This window comes from Lactuca virosa, chromosome 7 (genome assembly GCF_052849685.1).
Source record: "Lactuca virosa cultivar CGN04683 chromosome 7, Lactuca_virosa_CGN04683_v6, whole genome shotgun sequence".
Lineage (NCBI taxonomy): Eukaryota > Viridiplantae > Streptophyta > Magnoliopsida > Asterales > Asteraceae > Lactuca > Lactuca virosa.
In genome coordinates, this window is record NC_136432.1 from 261,251,349 (window position 1) to 261,271,143 (window position 19,795).

Consider the following 19,795-nt stretch of genomic DNA (forward strand, 5'->3'; position numbering starts at 1 on the left):
AACAGTCGCTGACCCTACCGTTGTTACGGGTACGTTCCTCCTTGACAACTCTTATGCATGCATTCTTTTCGATTCTGGTGCGGAGAGAAGTTTTGTTATTCATGCATTCAAACATCTAATAAAGTGTAAATCCCAACCTCTAACCGAAACATTTACCGTCGAGATGGCTAACGGAAAGAAGGAGAGCACTAACGATATATTCATAGGCTGTACTCTTTGCTCTAGACGGTCATTCCTTTTCCATCAACCTTATGCCTGTATTCATTAAGAGTTTCGATATCATTATCGGCATGGATTGGTTAAGCCCCAATCGTGCTGATATCCTTTGCTACGAGAAGGCTATCCGTCTCAATCTTCCCTCTGGCGAAGCCCTCACTATTTTCGGTGATCAACTCAGTTCGAGCCTTCGTATCATTTCATGCATCAAGGCCCAGAAGTATCTGCGGAAGGAGTGCCATGCATTCCTAGCTCATGTTGTCGACGAGACGCAAAAAGTTAAAGATCTCGAGAGCATTCCTAGCACAGGGAGCCAGTTACTTTTCGAAGATAGACCTAAGATCAGGATATCATCAGTTGCGGGTTCACGAGAATGATGTGCCCAAGACAGCATTCCGAACTCGCTATGGACACTACGAGTTTGTATTAATGCCCTTTGGTCTAACCAACGCACCGGCAGTATTCATGGACCTGATGAATCGGGTGTGCCACCCTTTCCTAGACAAGTTCGTGATCGTGTTCGTTGATGACATACTTGTTTATTCGCGGAGCGAAGATGATGATAAACAACACTTGAGGCAGGTACTTGAAACACTGAGGGTGGAGAAACTATATGCAAAATTCTCAAAGTGTGAGTTCTGGATCAGGAAGGTAACGTTCCTCGGTCACGTGGTTAGCGATGAAGGCATACATGTGGACCCTTCCAAAATCAAAGCAATCGAGAATTGGTCGGCACCAAAGACACCCACAAAAATCCGGCAATTCTTGGGTCTCGTAGGCTATTATCGCAGGTTCATCCAGAACTTCTCCAGAATCGCTAAGCCTTTAACTACCCTGACACAGAAAGGTGTAACCTTTAGTTGGGGAGTCAAGCAAGACACTGCGTTTGAAACATTAAAGCAGGCCTTATGCAGCGCACCTATCTTGTCCCTGCCCGAACGGACGGAAGACTTCGTTGTCTACTGTGATGCATCCAATCAGGGCCTAGGCTGTGTGCTCATGCAACGAGGAAAGGTTATCGCCTATGCACCGAGGCAGTTGAAAATACACGAAGTCAATTACACAACTCATGATCTAGAGTTAGGAGCAGTGGTCTTTGCATTAAAGATTTGGAGACACTATCTCTACGGAACCAAGTGCACCATTTTCACCGACCATAAGAGCTTGCAACATATCTTTGATCAGAAGGAGTTAAACATGAGACAACGACGATGGGTGGAGCAACTCAGTGACTACGAGTGTGAAATTCGCTACCATCTCGGAAAGGCCAATATGGTAGCAGATACCCTCAGCCGCAAGGAGTATTCAGGTCGTAGAGTGAAGGCATTGACTATGACCATCGATTCCCGATTACCCACACAAATCCGAGAGGCTCAGCTGGAAGCCTTAAAACCAGAGAACACGTCGGATGAAGCCTTGAGAGGAATGGAAAAGAACTTAGAGGTCAAGGGAGACGGAGTTTACTATTTCATGGACCGTATCTGGACCCCGAAGTATGGTGGTTATAGAGAAGTTGTCATGAACGAAGCTCACAAAACGAGATACTCTGTTCACCTAGGTTCAGATAAAATGTATCTGGATCTTAAACAACTCTATTGGTGGCCGAACATGAAAGCAGAAATTGCTACCTTCGTGGGCAAGTGCCTGACTTGTGCCAAGGTAAAAATAGAATATCAAAGGCCCTCAGGTTTGCTTCAACAACCGGAAATACCTGAGTGGAAGTGGGAAATGATCACCATGGATTTTATCACCAAGTTACCCAGATCTCCGAGTGGGCATGACGCCATCTGGGTGATTGTCGATCGGTTGACTAAATCTGCCCACTTCCTGCCAATCAAAGAAAATTTCAAGATGGAGAGACTCACGCGGATCTACATTCGAGAAATAGTTCGCCTTCATGGGGTACCTGTATCCATTATCTCCGACCGAGATAGCAGGTTCACCTCGAGGTTTTGGCAATCGCTACAGAAGGCTCTTGGAACTAAGTTGGATATTAGCACGGCTTAAAATCCTCAGACAGATGGACAGAGTGAGACAACAATTCAGAAATTGGAAGATATGTTGAGAGCCTGCGTCATCGACTTCGGCACGTCATGGGACACTCATCTTCCTTTGGTTGAATTTTCCTACAACAACAGCTACCATACCAGCATCAAGGCTGCGTCATTTGAAGCCCTTAATGGCCGTAAGTGCATATCCCCTCTGTGTTGGGCTGAAGTGGGTGACACGCAACTAACCAAGGGTCAAGTCCCTGACAGTACTCTCACTGGTCCTGAGATCATCCGAGAGACGACTGAAAAGATCGTACAAATCCGAGAACGACTGAAGGCCTCACGAGATAGACAAAAGAGCTACGCCGATAAACGACGAAAACCCTTGGAGTTCCAGGTTGGAAACCGTGTCCTGCTAAAGGTCTCACCCTGGAAGGGCATGATACGCTTTGGAAAGCGTGGAAAGCTAAATCCAAGATACATAGGACCCTTTGAGATCCTCGCTAGGATCGGTCCTGTAGCTTACAAACTTCGTCTACCCCGAGAACTTAACAACATTCATCCTGTCTTCGACGTTTCAAATCTTAAGAAATGCTTATTCGACGAAACCCTTGTAGCCCCTCTCGATGAGATTGAGATCAACGAGAACCTAAAATTTGTGGAAGAACCGGTCGAAATCATGGATAGAGAAATCAAACGAACGAAACAAAGTCGCATCCTGATAGTGAAGGTTCGCTGGAATGCCAAGCGGGGACCTGAATTCACTTGGGAGTGCGAAGATCAGATGAAACAGAAGTGTCCGCATCTCTTTCCTAATTCATGATTTGTATTATATGTTCGAATTTTGGGACGAAATTCCCTCTAACGGGGGGATGATGTGACAACCCGAAATTTCTAACTTGTGTAAACATTCAAATTTATCAGTGTTAGACTCATTTTGCTCGTTGTTATCACTGTTTGGGAACCTGTTTTGAGTATCCTAACTCTAGTGAACCAAAGAAATTAGTATTTGGATGTGTCAGTTTAAGTTCTACACTATCTAGCAACCGTAAACCTCCTCAAAAAGGAGTTTACGGTCGAGACCTTGAGTTTACGGTCAGAGTAACCGTAAACTCCTCCCTATATGTATAATGGTTGATCATTTCATCCATTCTTTTCACTTTAAACACTTCAAAGGCTTTATCTCTCTACTCCCTCTCTACCTTCATCGAGAATCCTCAAGAACACGGTTGTGTTTTGGACCGAAAACACCCCCATTTGCCTCCAAATCGTAAGTACCATCCTCCTTTACATCTATCTAATTAAAATCCTTCATTTTGGACTTAAGATCATCACTCTTGCTTGAACAAAAGAGTTTACGATCCTATGAATCTTCATAGACTGTAAACCCTTATAAAGGGTGTTCTTATAGCCTTTACCCTTCCTAGGGCTAAGCATGGTCCCTAGAATCCGATGCCTTTGAAGGAAGCCCTTGAAAACCATCATTTGTGCAAGATTGATGAGTTTACGGTCTAGTGTATCTCCTTAGACCGTACACCCTTCAATGACCGTAAACCCATGGACCGTGAACCCATGGAACCGTGAACCCATGAAACCGTGAACCCATGGAACCGTAAACCCATGGACCGTGAACCCATGGAACCGTGAACCCATTAAACCGTAAACCCATGGACCGTAAACCTTTTGACCGTAAGGTCATTAGACCGTGAACTCCATGACCGTAAAGTCATTGGACCGTAAACACTAAGACCGTGAACACTTGGACCATGAACTCCAATGGTCATACCTCTTTGACCGTAAACTCTGTACGGTGGCCATATACCCTAGTTATGAAATCATATGTGATTGCATTCCATAAATCTTAGAGTTTCCTAGCCAATAAGGGTGTTACCCTTCTTATTTAGTCGTCTATACACTAAATTCATACACATACATGTCTATATGTGTCTATTAGGATCATTGTGTGCTCAAGGTTACACCTGACACTCTGCACTCCTCTTCCAACCACACGTCAGAACCACTCACTACAGGTGAGTTCATACCCCTACATTTTTCCGTGTTTTTAATGTTTTCAGGGGGGAATACAAGCCAAACTCAAGGTATTTTATTAAGTTTTAAACTTATTAATACAACTCAACGATTTTCTTGTTTAATAACTTACCCGAGTATTTTATCCCTTTTGTAACATGTTGAGCATAAGGGAAATTGTTATTTTGGAAATCTCACAACATATCTTTCAGAAAGGTTTTACAAAACATTTTCCATAACAACACTAGTAAACTATAATGGGTATAGTTTGGGATAACCCTCTAGGTAGTTTCTACCAAATCAGATTTCATGGTTGAATATATATAAACTATGGCCGATTTAGTTTATGTTATATGTTTTCTCAGAAGTATAAAGTACATTTATTCAAGAATAATTACTGTTTTATACTGTTTCTCGCTAGTAAACTAGATTATACAGAATTGTGAGGCTCTACTTCAATACTGTACCCTTTAGTGTACGGAACTAAATCCTATCATAGTATAACCAGAGTCTCCTGGAGGGAGAGCGTGATATTTGTGAATAGATCTATTCGGGACTGACAATCCCACACCTGAACTGCTAGCTACAGTTAGGCATGCACGCCTGGGGTGGACAAATGTCATTTAACTTAACGCCTGAAGAACGTTATAAAGGTCTCTAGGTCATATCAAGTATGGTTATACGACTCGCAAATAAGTATAAACTAACTTTGGTTTACAGACTCTACTCTTCTGTAACATCCCAAAAATACCAGCTAAAAATTTCATTTTTAAATTAGGTTAATACATAAAAACATCGTTACAAAACATTCATAATATTAATTCATGTCTGAAAACCGGTAACATCATAGTAAAATATTCAGAATACATCCCAGAAAATCCATAGTTTGGAAACAAGAGTGTGTGTGATATGCCGCTACCGCGCCGGCTCCTTTCCCCTAGCTGAAGAGGTACCTGAAACAAAACTGTAAACTGTAAGCTCGAAGCTTAGTGAGTTCCCCCATCGTACCACATACCAAACAATCACATAACATACAGATACTGTCAGGCATATCTGGGTGCCCGACCTACCCCTTCGGTCCTTTCGATCGGATACTGCCTAGCATATTTGGGTGCTGGCCTCCCCTTCGGTCCTTTCAACCGGATACTGCCTAGCATATCTGGGTGCTGGCCTCCCCTTCGGTCCGTTCGACCGGGTACTGGGGACTATTTCACCCCTCTACTACTACCACATAACATATATCACATAACCATAATCTGTCTAACATGACTGGGTATGACTACCCCTTTCGGCCCTATCGACCGGAAATCCTGGGGACTATCTCCCCTACTGCTACTAGCATATAACATCATATCATACTAGCACATAACATATCAGGTAGTAGCAAACCTAGATGATATCACAAAAAAAATCATCCAACATACAACTCCTACTGGTGGGCCGGCATTGTGGCCGTAGACCCACCGCTACTGGAAGGTAACTCACCTCGAGGGTAGCTGCTGAAAACCCGCTCAACCTACGCCTGGCTTCCGCACCGGTAACCCTCCGGTTATAAATCTGTAATCATGGATTAGGTACTCATAAATACCCCTTAGGTCAAACGACTGGTCAAAGTCAACTTCTTGGTCAAAGTCAACTCTCTGATTGACTGGACTCGCCGAGTCCATATAGCGACTCGCCGAGTCCTTCTACGTCTAGCCCGACTCTGACTCATCGGGTCCCTGTTCCCACTCACTGAGTCAGCCTGACTCGCTAAACGGGGACAACTAACAAACCCGCGACTGGACTCGCCGAGTCCAAGGGGGGACTCGCCGAGTCCGACGAACAGATCTCACAATTCGCTCCAATCTTCCATCAGAACATCAACCTTGGAGATTTGGAGATTCTGGGACTATAGCTACACGTTAAATTGTTAATTCCACGTGCGACTATGAAGGGTTGGACCTCCTACACTTAAACCCTTCTTATCCTAGTGACAGTTCATATGACTCGCCGAGTTTGAAGAACACTCGCCGAGTTCAAGGCTATATTCAAGGGACTCGCCGAGTGACAGTTCATACGACTCGCTGAGTACCAGGCAATCTTCATAGGACTCGCCGAGTTGTTCATCCAACTCGTCGAGTCTAAGGCCATCTTCATGGAACTCGCCGAGTGCACTTTGGCACTCGCCGAGTTCCCTTCGACTCTTCACCCAATCTGGCCAAATGTGAGACATGCAACTGATCCAACTCATGGGTCTCAGTTCCTAGGGTCTGGTTATCACATATACACACGAAATCTGGGGGTTTTAAGGCTTGATGATCAACCATTGGGGACAAAAGGAACCTAAGAGCTAATGAGCAAAGTGAGGGTTTTATTACCTGATTTGATGCCTTCCCCAGAGTAGATTTCGGATCTACCTTCATTTCTGGAACACTCCAACTTCCTCCTTCTTCTTCTAAGCTCCAAAACCTTCTTTGGAAGATCAAAATCACTCAAGAACACTAAAGGAGCTAGGGTTGTTCTCTACTTCTCTTTGGGAGGAAAATGGGACGAAATGGGTGTTTTAGAATGGGTAAAATAGGGTGCAATGTCTGAAAATAGAGTTTCATCCAGACAGGTGGACTCGCTGAGTCCATATGTCGACTCGCCGAGTTCCCAGCTTAAATCCCGTGTCCACCTCGCTGCTACTCGGCGAGTCGGGACGCAGACTCGCCGAGTTCATGGCAAAAATTTAAGAAGAAACTTAAATAAAATCGTACCAGGAATCCGGTGTTACAAATCTCCCCCACTTATTTTAGACTTCGTCCTCGAAGTCTGCCGCTCCCTCCCGGAACAGCTCCGGATAATGCTCCACCATCTCATCCGCGGGCTCCCAAGTCCATTCCGAGCCCTTCCGGTGCTGCCATTGCACCTTCACCAGCTCCACCCTCTTGTTCCTCAGTTCCTTCGACTTCCGGTCTAGGATAGCCACAGGCCGCTCGATATAATTCAGGCTGTCATCAACCTGGATGTTCTCCAAAGGTACCACCGCTGAGTCGTCCACCAGGCACTTCCGCAGCTGGGAGACGTGGAAAGTGCTGTGGATCTGACTGAGTTCGGCTGGCAGATCCAGCCGGTATGCCACCTTGCCCACTCGGGCTGCAACCCTAAACGGTCCAATATACCTGGGACCCAACTTGCCCCGCTTCCTGAATCGGATGACGCCCTTCCAAGGCGACACTTTCAGGAGAACCATATCCCCAACCTGGAACTCCAAGTCTGATCGGCGCCTATCGGCATAACTCTTCTGCCGACTCTGAGCAGTCTGAAGCCTGCTCCGGACCTGCTGAATCTTCTCTGTCGTCTTGAGCACTACTTCGGTGCTCCCCATGACTCTCTGTCCAACCTCGCCCCAACATATAGGGGTCCTGCACTTCCTCCCGTACAACATCTCGAAGGGAGGACAATCAATACTCGCGTGATAGCTGTTATTGTATGAAAACTCGGCTAAAGGAAGATAGGTATCCCAGCTACCACCGAAGTCTAAAACACACGCCCGCAGCATGTCCTCCAGAGTTTGGATGGTCCGCTCGCTCTGGCCATCCGTCTGCGGGTGGAAGGCTGTACTAAAAAGCAGACGAGTACCCAGCTCGTCATGAAACTTCTTCCAGAACCTGGAAGTGAACCGCACATCCCTATCCGAAATCACTGAAACTGGCACCCCATGTCGTGCCACTACCTCTCTGATGTAGATATCGGCCAATTTCTCGGCCGAGATGCTCTCCTGAATCGGGATAAAGTGAGCGCTCTTGGTCAACCGATCGACGATGACCCATATCGAATCCACTCCCCGCGTGGTCCTGGGAAGCTTGGTGATGAAATCCATCGTGATGTCTTCCCATTTCCACAGCGGGATATCCAACGGCTGCATCTTGCCGTGCGGTCTCTGGTGTTCGGCCTTGACCTTTCTGCAGGTCAGGCACCGCTCAACGTACCATGTTACATCCCGCTTCATGCAGGGCCACCAATAGTCCAGACAAAGATCCCTATACATCTTCGTTGCCCCTGGATGAACGGAGAATCGGGATTTGTGCGCCTCCTCCATCAGAACCTGGCGCACGCCTCCGAGGTATGGAACCCACACCCTGCGGTGTAATATCAATAATCCCCTGCTGTCATGGTCGAAGGAGGAAACCTGTCCCACAATCCGCTCACTCTTCCGATGTTCCTTCTTCATAGCCTCCTGCTGAGCCTCCCGGATCCGCTCCAGAAGCGGTGTCACCACCGTCATCCTCAAACAGATATCCATGATCGGTGCTGCCTTGCGGCTAAGCGCATCGGCCACGACATTGGCCTTCCCTGGGTGGTAGAGGATCTCACAATCGTAATCCTTTGCCACATCAAGCCACCGACGCTGTCTCATATTCAGATTTGGCTGGTCCATGAAGTACCTCAAACTCTTGTGGTCCGTGTAAATCGTACAGCGAACCCCATAGAGGTAATGGTGCCAAATCTTGAGGGCGAACACAACGGCCCCCAACTCCAAATCATGCGTCGGGTAGTTCGCCTCGTGAGGCTTCAGCTGCCTCGACGCGTAGGCGATGACATGCCCTCTCTGCATCAATACTGCGCCCAAACCTGAGGTGGACGCATCGCAGTATACAACAAAATCCTCCATGCCCTCTGGCAAGGCTAATATTGGCGCCTCGCACAATCTCTGTCTCAGTGTCTCGAATGTTGCCTGCTGCTCAGGCCCCCAACGAAAGACCACGACCTTCCTCGTTAACCTGGTCAGGGGTAATGCTATCTTGGAGAAATCCTGGATGAATCTCCGATAGTAGCCAGCCAATCCCAGGAAACTCCGAATCTCAGATGGAGATTTCGGAACCTCCCATCTCATCACGGCCTCCACCTTGTCCGGATCCACCGAAATCCCGTTCTGGTTGACAAGGTGCCCAAGAAACTGCACCTCCCGCAACCAGAACTCACACTTGGAGAACTTGGCATACAAATTCTCCCTCCTCAAGGTCTCTAGAACCTCTCGCAAATGCTCCTCATGCTGCTCTCGCGTCTTGGAGTAAACCAAGATATCATCAATAAATACAATCACCGACTGGTCTAACATCGGTCTACATACGCGGTTCATGAGGTCCATGAACGCGACAGGATCATTGGTGAGCCCGAAAGGCATCACCACGAACTCATAGTGGCCATAACGTGTCCGAAATACCGTCTTCTGCACATCCTCCTCTCTGACCCTCACCTGGTGATACCCTGAACGCAAATCTATCTTGGAGAACCAAGATGCTCCCTGAAGCTGGTCAAAGAGGTCGTCAATCCTCGGGAGTGGGTAGCGGTTCTTCACCGTTACCTTATTCAGCTCCCTATAATCGATACACATCCGATGCGACCCGTCCTTCTTCTTCACAAACTGAATCGGGGCTCCCCAGGGTGAACTGCTCGGTCGAATGAAACCTCTGTCTAACAGCTCCTGAAGCTGTGTAGACAACTCCTGCATCTCAGGAGGAGCCAACCGATACGGTGCCTTGGCTATCGGAGCCGCACCAGGGACTAGGTCGATCCTGAACTCCACCTGTCGCTCCGGAGGTATCCCAGGCAGCTCCTCGGGGAATACATCCGCGAACTCTCGTACTACGGGCACGTCGCCCACCGTTGCCTTACCCGCCTCCCGGGTGTCCATGACATATGCGACATATCCTGCGCAACACTGCTGAAGGTAACGCCTTGCCCTCGCTGCCGAACAGAAGGTTGGCCCTCACTGTGATCTCTCACCCTGAATTACTAACTCTCCCCCACTTGGGGCTCTGACTCGTACTAACTGCTGCGCGCAATCTATCACTGCCCCATTGGGACTCAGCCAATCCATACCAATAATGACCTTGTTTCCCCGCAATGGAATGGGAACTAGGTCAACCAAATACCGCTCTTCGAACAACCTCAATACACAACCTCAGAAGACCTCTGATGCTCGCACCGACCGGTCGTCCGCAATCTCGACCTCTAAAGGGCAATCCAACATGCCCGAGGACTCAGGAAACTTCTTGCTAAGTGCAAGAGAAACAAAGGATCGGGTAGCCCCTGAATCAAACAACACCTGGACTGGAATACCGTTCACATGGAACGATCCTAAACGTATATACACAGAGCACATATCAATATCATAAATCTCATATAAATAGGTCAGGGGGAAAGAATCGTACCCGTCACCACATCGGGTGCAGCGCGTGCCTCCTCGGCTGTCAGCTGAAATGCCCGGCTCCTCACCACCGGAGCCTCTGCCTTGCCCTGCCGGCCATCCGTAATCCGCAGGGTCGCTGGAGCTGGCGCCTGCACTGGCGCTGCTGCTGTCAACTGAGGGCAATTGGCCCTCTTGTGGCCCCTCTGGTTGCAGTGGAAACACAGCAACTCGGACGTCTGAAATACCGGAGTAGGAGCAGTACAATCCCTGCTAAAGTGCCTCGTCTTGCCGTACTTGTAGCAGCCTGACGATCCTAACCTGCATGGTCCCTCATGCGACTTGCCGCATTTCCTGCAGCGGCTACGACTCGATGGGCCTCTTGGGCCCGGATCTGATCCCTTGGGCTTCTTCCCCGAAGCCCCAGTCATCTGTCCCTCCTCAGCCTTTCTCTTCAGAATGTGACCCAGATCAATCTCCCTCTCCCTTGCCCTGGCAATCATGGACTCCAGGGTAGGGCAAGCTGAAAAACTGACATGCTCCTGGATGTCGGCTCAGAGCATGTCATGGTAGCGGGTCCTCCTCATGTCCTCATCACCCGCGTACTGAGGTACCAGTAACGCCCTCTCCCGGAACTTGGCGGTGATCTCCGCCACTATCTCTGTCGTCTGCCTCATATCCAAGAAGTCCCGTGCCAACTGCTGGAGCACCACCGCAGGCGCGAACTCCGTCCTGAATCGTGTCACAAAGTCCGGCCATGTCATAGCCTCAATGGCCGCGGCTCCCAAATAGTCACAAACCGACTCCCACCAATCTCTAGCTCTGTCACGTAGACACCCTGCTGCAAATCATACCTTCGACCCCTCGGGGCAGAAGCTGATCAGCTGTGCAGACTCAAGGTCTGCAATCCATCGTCTGGCAGCAATGGGGTCCTTCGCCCCATGGAAATCTGGTGCACCACTGCCCCTAAAGTCCTTAATGGACAATGTGTGTGGTCCTGACTGGCTAGCCGCCATATCACTCCTGAACGCCCTGAGACGATCCTCCATCAACTCTACAATACCCTCCTTGATCGACCCGAAGATGATGGGAGTCAACTCAAGGATGCCCCTGGTAATCTCTGACGCGATGAACTCGCGTAGACCCTCATCAACTGGTTCGGACCCTGAACCCGAACCCGATCCTGATCCTAAGCCTCCCGCTCCCTGTCGTGTGGTCACCATACTGCAAAACATAGCTTAACCACCATCAAACTATATTCCACTAACGAGGCTCACATACATATCACAAGTCCCCGGTCTCGTCTCGGCCCTTTTTGAATCGAGTACGGATCCTCCGCTTTCAGTAGTACGGGCCCATACTACCTTCCATGTCTATCCATACTTTCCTCAAGAATTGCCTCAACTCAACCAAGTCCGTTCTACTAATACTGCGGTTCTCGTGCTACTCTCGCCCTAGGCTTGCCCTAAGTAATCGACATCCCACTCTCTGCCATCAGCTGCACAAGAAGTCCCTGCTTTCTTTCCCTAACTAGCTCGCGAATACTATTACATATTACTCAGACTAGATAATTCTTCGAATGAGAGGTCCTACCCTACTACGGTTGGACTCAGACAAGAGCTGCGAAGCAGGGCTAGACCCAACCTTCTGAAATTATTTAGTCCTTGCAATATGTAACGTAACATATTCGTTTACTAGTTAGTGAGAGACAACTAGAACTCCTAAAAGCACATAGCAAGCAGCATTCATGCATTGAGTACACATAATCAAGTATATACTATTCTGGCTATCATACTGACTGATCTGTACTAGCATGCAATTCTCATAAAGCTGGAACACATAAAGCAGGCACATAAGGAATCATTCCTAGATCCTTAGTCCTATTCTAGCATGCTGTTCTACTGAAACTGGAACTGATAATCATAACAATAACTTGTATGGGTACTTTGGGGAAAACTTACTTGAGCTCGGCCGGTCGCGCACATCACACACCTTGTTATTTCTTTCTCTAAACTCTTTTACTTAGTCTTTAAAAAAAATCATTTCTTTATAAAAATCTTTTAATCCCCTCGATTTGAGTCCAGACACCCCCGAAGGTGTGTCCGAATCCCTCAAACCAGGGCTCTGATACCAACTTGTAACATCCCAAAAATACCAGCTAAAAATTTCATTTTTAAATTAGGTTAATACATAAAAACATCGTTACAAAACATTCATAATATTAATTCATGTCTGAAAACCGGTAACATCATAGTAAAATATTCAGAGTACATCCCAGAAAATCCATAGTGCGGAAACAAGAGTGTGTGTGATATGCCGCTACCGCGCCGACTCCTTTCCCCTAGCTGAAGAGGTACCTGAAACAAAACTGTAAACTGTAAGCACGAAGCTTAGTGAGTTCCCCCATCGTACCACATACCATACAATCACATAACATACAGATACTGTCAGGCATATCTGGGTGCCCGACCTACCCCTTCGGTCCTTTCGACCGGATACTGCCTAGCATATCTGGGTGCTGGCCTCCCCTTCGGTCCTTCCGACCGGATACTGCCCAGCATATCTGGGTGCTGGCCTCCCCTTCGGTCCTTTCGACCGGGTACTGGGTATGACTACCCCTTTCGGCCCTATCGACCGGAAATCCTGGGGACTATCTCCCCTACTGCTACTAGCATATAACATCATATCATACTAGCACATAACATATCAGGTAGTAGCAAACCTAGATGATATCACAAAGACAATCATCCAACATACAACTCCTACTGATGGACCGGCATTGTGGCCGTAGACCCACCGCTACTGGAAGGTAACTCACCTCGAGGGTAGCTGCTGAAAACCCGCTCAACCTATGCCTGGCTGCCGCATCGGTAACCCTCCGGCTATAAATCTGTAATGATGGATTAGGTACTCATAAATACCCCTTAGGTCAAATGACTGGTCAAAGTCAACTCTCTGATTGACTGGACTTGCCGAGTCCATATAGCGACTCGCCGAGTCCTTTTACGTCTAGCCCGACTCTGACTCATCGGGTCCCTGTTCCCACTCACTGAGTCAGCCTGACTCGCTAAACGGGGACAACTAACAAACCCGCGACTGGACTCGCCGAGTCCAAGGGGGGACTCGCCGAGTCCGACGAACAGATCTCATAATTCGCTCCAATCTTCCATCAGAACATCAACCTTGGAGATTTGGAGATTCTGGGACTATAGCTACACGTTAAATTGCTAATTCCACGTGCGACTACGAAGGGTTGGACCTCCTACACTTAAACCCTTCTTATCCTAGTGACAGTTCATATGACTCGCCGAGTTTGAAGAACACTCGCCGAGTTCAAGGCTATATTCAAGGGACTCGCCGAGTGACAGTTCATACGACTCGCTGAGTACCAGGCAATCTTCATAGGACTCGCCGAGTTGTTCATCCAACTCGTCGAGTCTAAGGCCATCTTCATGGAACTCGCCGAGTGCACTTTGGCACTCGCCGAGTTCCCTTCGACTCTTCACCCAATCTGGCCAAATGTGAGACATGCAACTGATCCAACTCATGGGTCTCAGTTCCTAGGGTCTGGTTATCACATATACACACGAAATCTGGGGGTTTTAAGGCTTGAAGATCAACCATTGGGGACAAAAGGAACCTAAGAGCTAATGAGCAAAGTGAGGGTTTTATTACCTGATTTGATGCCTTCCCCAGAGTAGATTTCGGATCTACCTTCATTTCTGGAACACTCCAACTTCCTCCTTCTTCTTCTAAGCTCCAAAACCTTCTTTGGAAGATCAAAATCACTCAAGAACACTAAAGGAGCTAGGGTTGTTCTCTACTGCTCTCTGGGAGGAAAATGGGACGAAATGGGTGTTTTAGAATGGGTAAAATAGGGTGCAATGTCTGAAAATAGAGTTTCATCCAGACAGGTGGACTCGCCGAGTCCATATGTCGACTCGCCGAGTTCCCAGCTTAAATCCCGTGTCCACCTCGCCGCTACTCGGCGAGTCGGGACGCAGACTCGCCGAGTTCATGGCAAAAATTTAAGGAAAAACTTAAATAAAATCGTACCAGGAATCCGGTGTTACATCTTCATTTATTTATTTTGAGTAATAAAACTACTTTTATACATACTGATAGTAATCAGGGATTTCTAAACTTACGTCTCTACCTCTAGAACAGATAACTTGTTTTTAGGGAAAATATAGGATTTTCCCAGGATAACACTGGCATTTCTAAAACTGATGGTTTACTTTCTACTAATAGATACTCTTTCAAAACTGCTTTTCATAAGAAAATATAGGATTTTCTTGAGGAACACTTTTCAAAAAGGATCAAAGAAACATTTTCCACAAAAACTAAATGCTTATGAACTCACCAACTTTATGCTGATATTCTTTCAAAACTGCTTGTATTCTCAGGAAATCAGTAGACAAGTACCTACTGGAATTTGAGAAGCTGGAGCAATAAGAGTCTTATGTTATTACTTTACATACTTTTGATGTACCAAAAACAAGATTTCAAACTGATGTAAACATTTTACTTATATATGTATCCACTGTATTGATTGTGTTGCTATGTTTCCCATTATTCATTGGTTGTGATGCTAAACATGATGTCCTCCGCCCCCGAACGTTTCCGCCGTTCCGATTTGGGGGTGTGACAGTCGCCCTTTCTTAGACAAGTTCGTGATAGTATTCATTGATGATATACTTGTCTACTCTCGAAGTGAGGAAGATCACAGACATCACTTGAGGCTAGTGCTAGAAACTTTAAGGGCGGAGAAACTATATGCAAAATTCTCTAAGTGTGAATTCTGGATCAGAAAAGTAACTTTCCTCGGTCACGTGGTTAGCGAGGAAGGCATACACGTGGACCCTTCCAAAATCAAGGCGATTGAGAATTGGTCAGCACCGAAGACACCTACAGAAATCCGTCAATTCTTGGGTCTCGCTGGCTACTATCGCAGGTTTATCCAGAATTTCTCCAGGATTGCTAAGCCTTTAACCACCCTGACTCAGAAGGGTGTACCCTTTAGTGGGGGAGAAAAGCAAGACACTGCGTTCCAAACATTGAAACAGGCCTTATGCAGCACACCTATCTTATCCCTGCCAGAAGGGACGGAGGACTTCGTTGTCTACTGCGATGCGTCCAATCAGGGCCAAGGCTGTGTGCTCATGCAGCGAGGAAAGATCATTGCATATGCCTCGAGACAGCTGAAAGCACACGAAGCCAATTATACAACTCACGATTTGGAGTTGGGAGCAGTGGTATTTGCATTAAAAATTCGGAGACATTATCTCTACGGAACCAAGTGTACCATCTTCACTGACCATAAGAGCCTACAACATATCTTCGATCAGAAAGAGTTGAACATGAGGCAACGACGATGGGTAGAGTTACTCAGTGATTATGAGTGCGAAATACGCTATCATCCCGGCAAGGCCAATATGGTAGCAGATGCCCTCAACCGGAAGGAATATTCAGGTCGTAGAGTGAAGGCGCTGACAATGACCATCCATTCCCATCTGACCGCTCAAATCAGAGAGGCGCAGCTGGAAGCCTTAAAACCAGAGAACATGTCGGATGAAGCCATGAGGGGAATGGAAAAGAACTTGGAGATCAAGGGAGACGGAGTTTACTATTTCATGAACCGGATCTGGACCCCAAAGTTCGGTGGTTACAGGGAGGTTGTCATGAATGAAGCTCACAAGACTAGATACTCCGTTCACCCAGGTTCGGATAAGATGTATCTGGATCTCAAAAAGCTCTATTGGTGGCCAAACATGAAAGCAAAGATTGCTACCTTCGTGGGCAAGTGCCTGACTTGCGCCAAGGTGAAGGTGGAATGTCGAAAGCCCTCAGGTCTACTTCAACAGCCAGAAATACCTGAGTGGAAGTGGGAAAGAATTGCGATGGATTTCATTACCAAATTGCCCAAGACCCAGAGTGGCCATGATAGTATCTGGGTAATCGTCGACAAATTGTCTAAGTCTGCCCACTTCCTGCCAATTAAGGAAACATACAAAATGGAGAGACTGACCCAAATCTACATCCAAGATATAGTTCGACTGCATGGTGTGCTTGTGTCCATTATCTCCGATCGGGATAGCAGATTCACCTCAAGATTTTGGCAGTCTTTACAGAAGGCTCTTGGAACTAAGATGGATATGAGCACAACTTACCATCCACAGACAGACGGGTAGAGTGAGAGAACCATTCAAACCCTAGAAGACATGCTGAGAGCGTGCGTTATCAACTTTGGTAAGTCATGGGATACTCATTTTCCCTTGGTCGAGTTGTCTTACAACAACAACTATCATTCTAGCATCAAGGCTGCACCGTTTGAAGCCCTCTATGGCCGTAAGTGCAGATCCCCTCTGTGCTGGGCTGAGGTGGGTGACATGCAGTTAGCTAGAGGTCAATTCTCAGATAGCTCTCTCACTGGCCTAGAAATCATCCGAGAAACCACAGAAAATATCGTACAAATCTGAGAACGACTAAAAGCTTCAAGAGATAGACAAAAGAGCTACGCCGATAAAAGACGAAAACCTTTGGATTTCCATGTTGGTGACCGCGTCTTGTTAAAGGTCTCACCCTGGAAGGGCATGATACGCTTTGGAAAGCATGGAAAGCTAAATCCAAGATACATAGGACCGTTCGAGATCCTCACTAGGATCGGTCTCGTAGCATACAAACTTCGTTTACCCCAAGAGCTTAGCAACATTCATCTCGTCTTCCACGTGTCGAACCTTAAAAAGTGTCTATCCGACGAAACCCTAGTGATCCCTATTGATGAGATTGAGATCAACGAGAACCTAAATTTCGTGGAAGAACCAGTCGAAATCATGGATCGGGAAGTCAAACGAACGAAGCAAAGTCGCATACCAATAGTGAAGGTCCGCTGGAATGCCAAGCGGGGACTTGAATTCACTTGGGAGCGCGAAGATCAGATGAAACAGAAATATCCGCATCTTTTTCCGAGTCCATGATTCGTATTCTATGTTTGAATTTCGGGACGAAATTCCTTCTAACGGGGGGATGATGTGACAACCCGTTGTTTTGGAATCGATAAAAGTCTAAATTGTTGCTATAAGTTCTTTAAATGCCTACGGAGCATGTTTATTTAAATCCATATATAAGTATATATATACAAAATATATTTAATGCAAACAAATACAAGTCCGAAACTTAGTTAATACAAGATAATGCAAGGTTTAAAAGGCTTGTTTAAAGAGTTAACAAAGAAGCATGGGTTGAAAGCTAAGCTAATTTAGAGTGTTATAAATAAACATAAGTTAAAAAACTAGGGGTTTGAAACATAAATATGACCAATAAATGAGCTTCACCCAAAATAATTAATGGAATAAATGAGTTCTCGGTCAAGCATTATGTAACATCCCAAAAATACCAGCTAAAAATTTCATTTTTAAATTAGGTTAATACATAAAAACATCGTTACAAAACATTCATAATATTAATTCATGTCTGAAAACCGGTAACATCATGGTAAAATATTCAGAGTACATCCCAGAAAATCCATAGTGCGGAAACAAGAGTGTATGTGATATGCCGCTACCGCGCCGGCTCCTTTCCCCTAGCTGAAGAGCTACCTGAAACAAAACTGTAAACTGTAAGCACGAAGCTTAGTGAGTTCCCCCATCGTACCACATACCATACAATCACATAACATACAGATACTGTCAGGCATATCTGGGTGCCCGACCTACCCCTTCAGTCCTTTCGACCGGATACTGCCCAGCATATCTGGGTGCTGGCCTCCCCTTCGGTCCTTTCGACCGGATACTGGGGACTATTTCACCCCTTTACTACTACCACATAACATATATCACATAACCATAATCTGTCTAACATGACTGGGTATGACTACCCCTTTCGGCCCTATCGACCGGAAACCCTGGGGACTATCTCCCCTACTGCTACTAGCATATAACATCATATCATACTAGCACATAACATATCAGGTAGTAGCAAACCTAGATGATATCACAAAGACAATCATCCAACATACAACTCCTACTGGTGGGCCGGCATTGTGGCCGTAGACCCACCGCTACTGGAAGGTAACTCACCTCGAGGGTAGCTGCTGAAAACCCGCTCAACCTACGCCTGGCTGCCGCACCGGTAACCCTCCGGCTACAAATCTGCAATCATGGATTAGGTACTTATAAATACCCCTTAGGTCAAATGACTGGTCAAATTCAACTTCTTGGTCAAAGTCAACTCTCTGATTGACTGGACTCGCCGAGTCCATATAGCGACTCGCCGAGTCCTTCTACGTCTAGCCCGACTCTGACTCATCGGGTCCCTGTTCCCACTCACTGAGTCAGCCTGACTCGCTAAACGGGGACAACTAACAAACCTGCGACTGGACTCGCCGAGTCCAAGGGGGGACTCGCCGAGTCCGACGAACAGGTCTCACAATTCGCTCCAATCTTCCATCAGAACATCAACCTTGGAGATTTGGAGATTTTGGGACTATAGCTACACGTTAAATTGCTAATTCCACGTGCGACTACGAAGGGTTGGACCTCCTACACTTAAACCCTTCTTATCCTAGTGACAGTTCATATGACTCGCCGAGTTTGAAGAACACTCGCCGAGTTCAAGGCTATATTCAAGGGACTCGCCGAGTTTGAAGAACGACTCGCCGAGTACCAGGCAATCTTCATAGGACTCGCCGAGTTGTTCATCCAACTCGTCGAGTCTAAGGCCATCTTCATGGAACTCGCCGAGTGCACTTTGGCACTCGCCGAGTTCCCTTCGACTCTTCACCCAATCTGGCCAAATCTGAGACATGCAACTGATCCAACTCATGGGTCTCAGTTCCTAGGGTCTGGTTATCACATATACACACGAAATCTGGGGGTTTTAAGGCTTGAAGATCAACCATTGGGGACAAAAAGGAACCTAAGAGCTAATGAGCAAAGTGAGGGTTTTATTACCTGATTTGATGCCTTCCCCAGAGTAGATTTCGGATCTACCTTCACTTCTGGAACACTCCAACTTCTTCCTTCTTCTTCTAAGCTCCAAAACCTTCTTTGGAAGATCAAAATCACTCAAGAACACTAAAGGAGCTAGGGTTGTTCTCTACTGCTCTCTGGGAGGAAAATGGGACGAAATGGGTGTTTTAGAATGGGTAAAATAGGGTGCAAAGTCTGAAAATAGAGTTTCATCCAGACAGGTGGACTCGCCGAGTCCATATGGCGACTCGCCGAGTTCCCAGCTTAAATCCCGTGTCCACCTCGCTGCTACTCGGCGAGTCGGGACGCAGACTCGCCGAGTTCATGGCAAAAATTTAAGAAAATGCTTAAATAAAATCGTACCAAGAATCCGGTGTTACACATTAACTCCCAAATTGGAGTTCACGGTCCAATCTTGAAGGAGTGATGTAGTT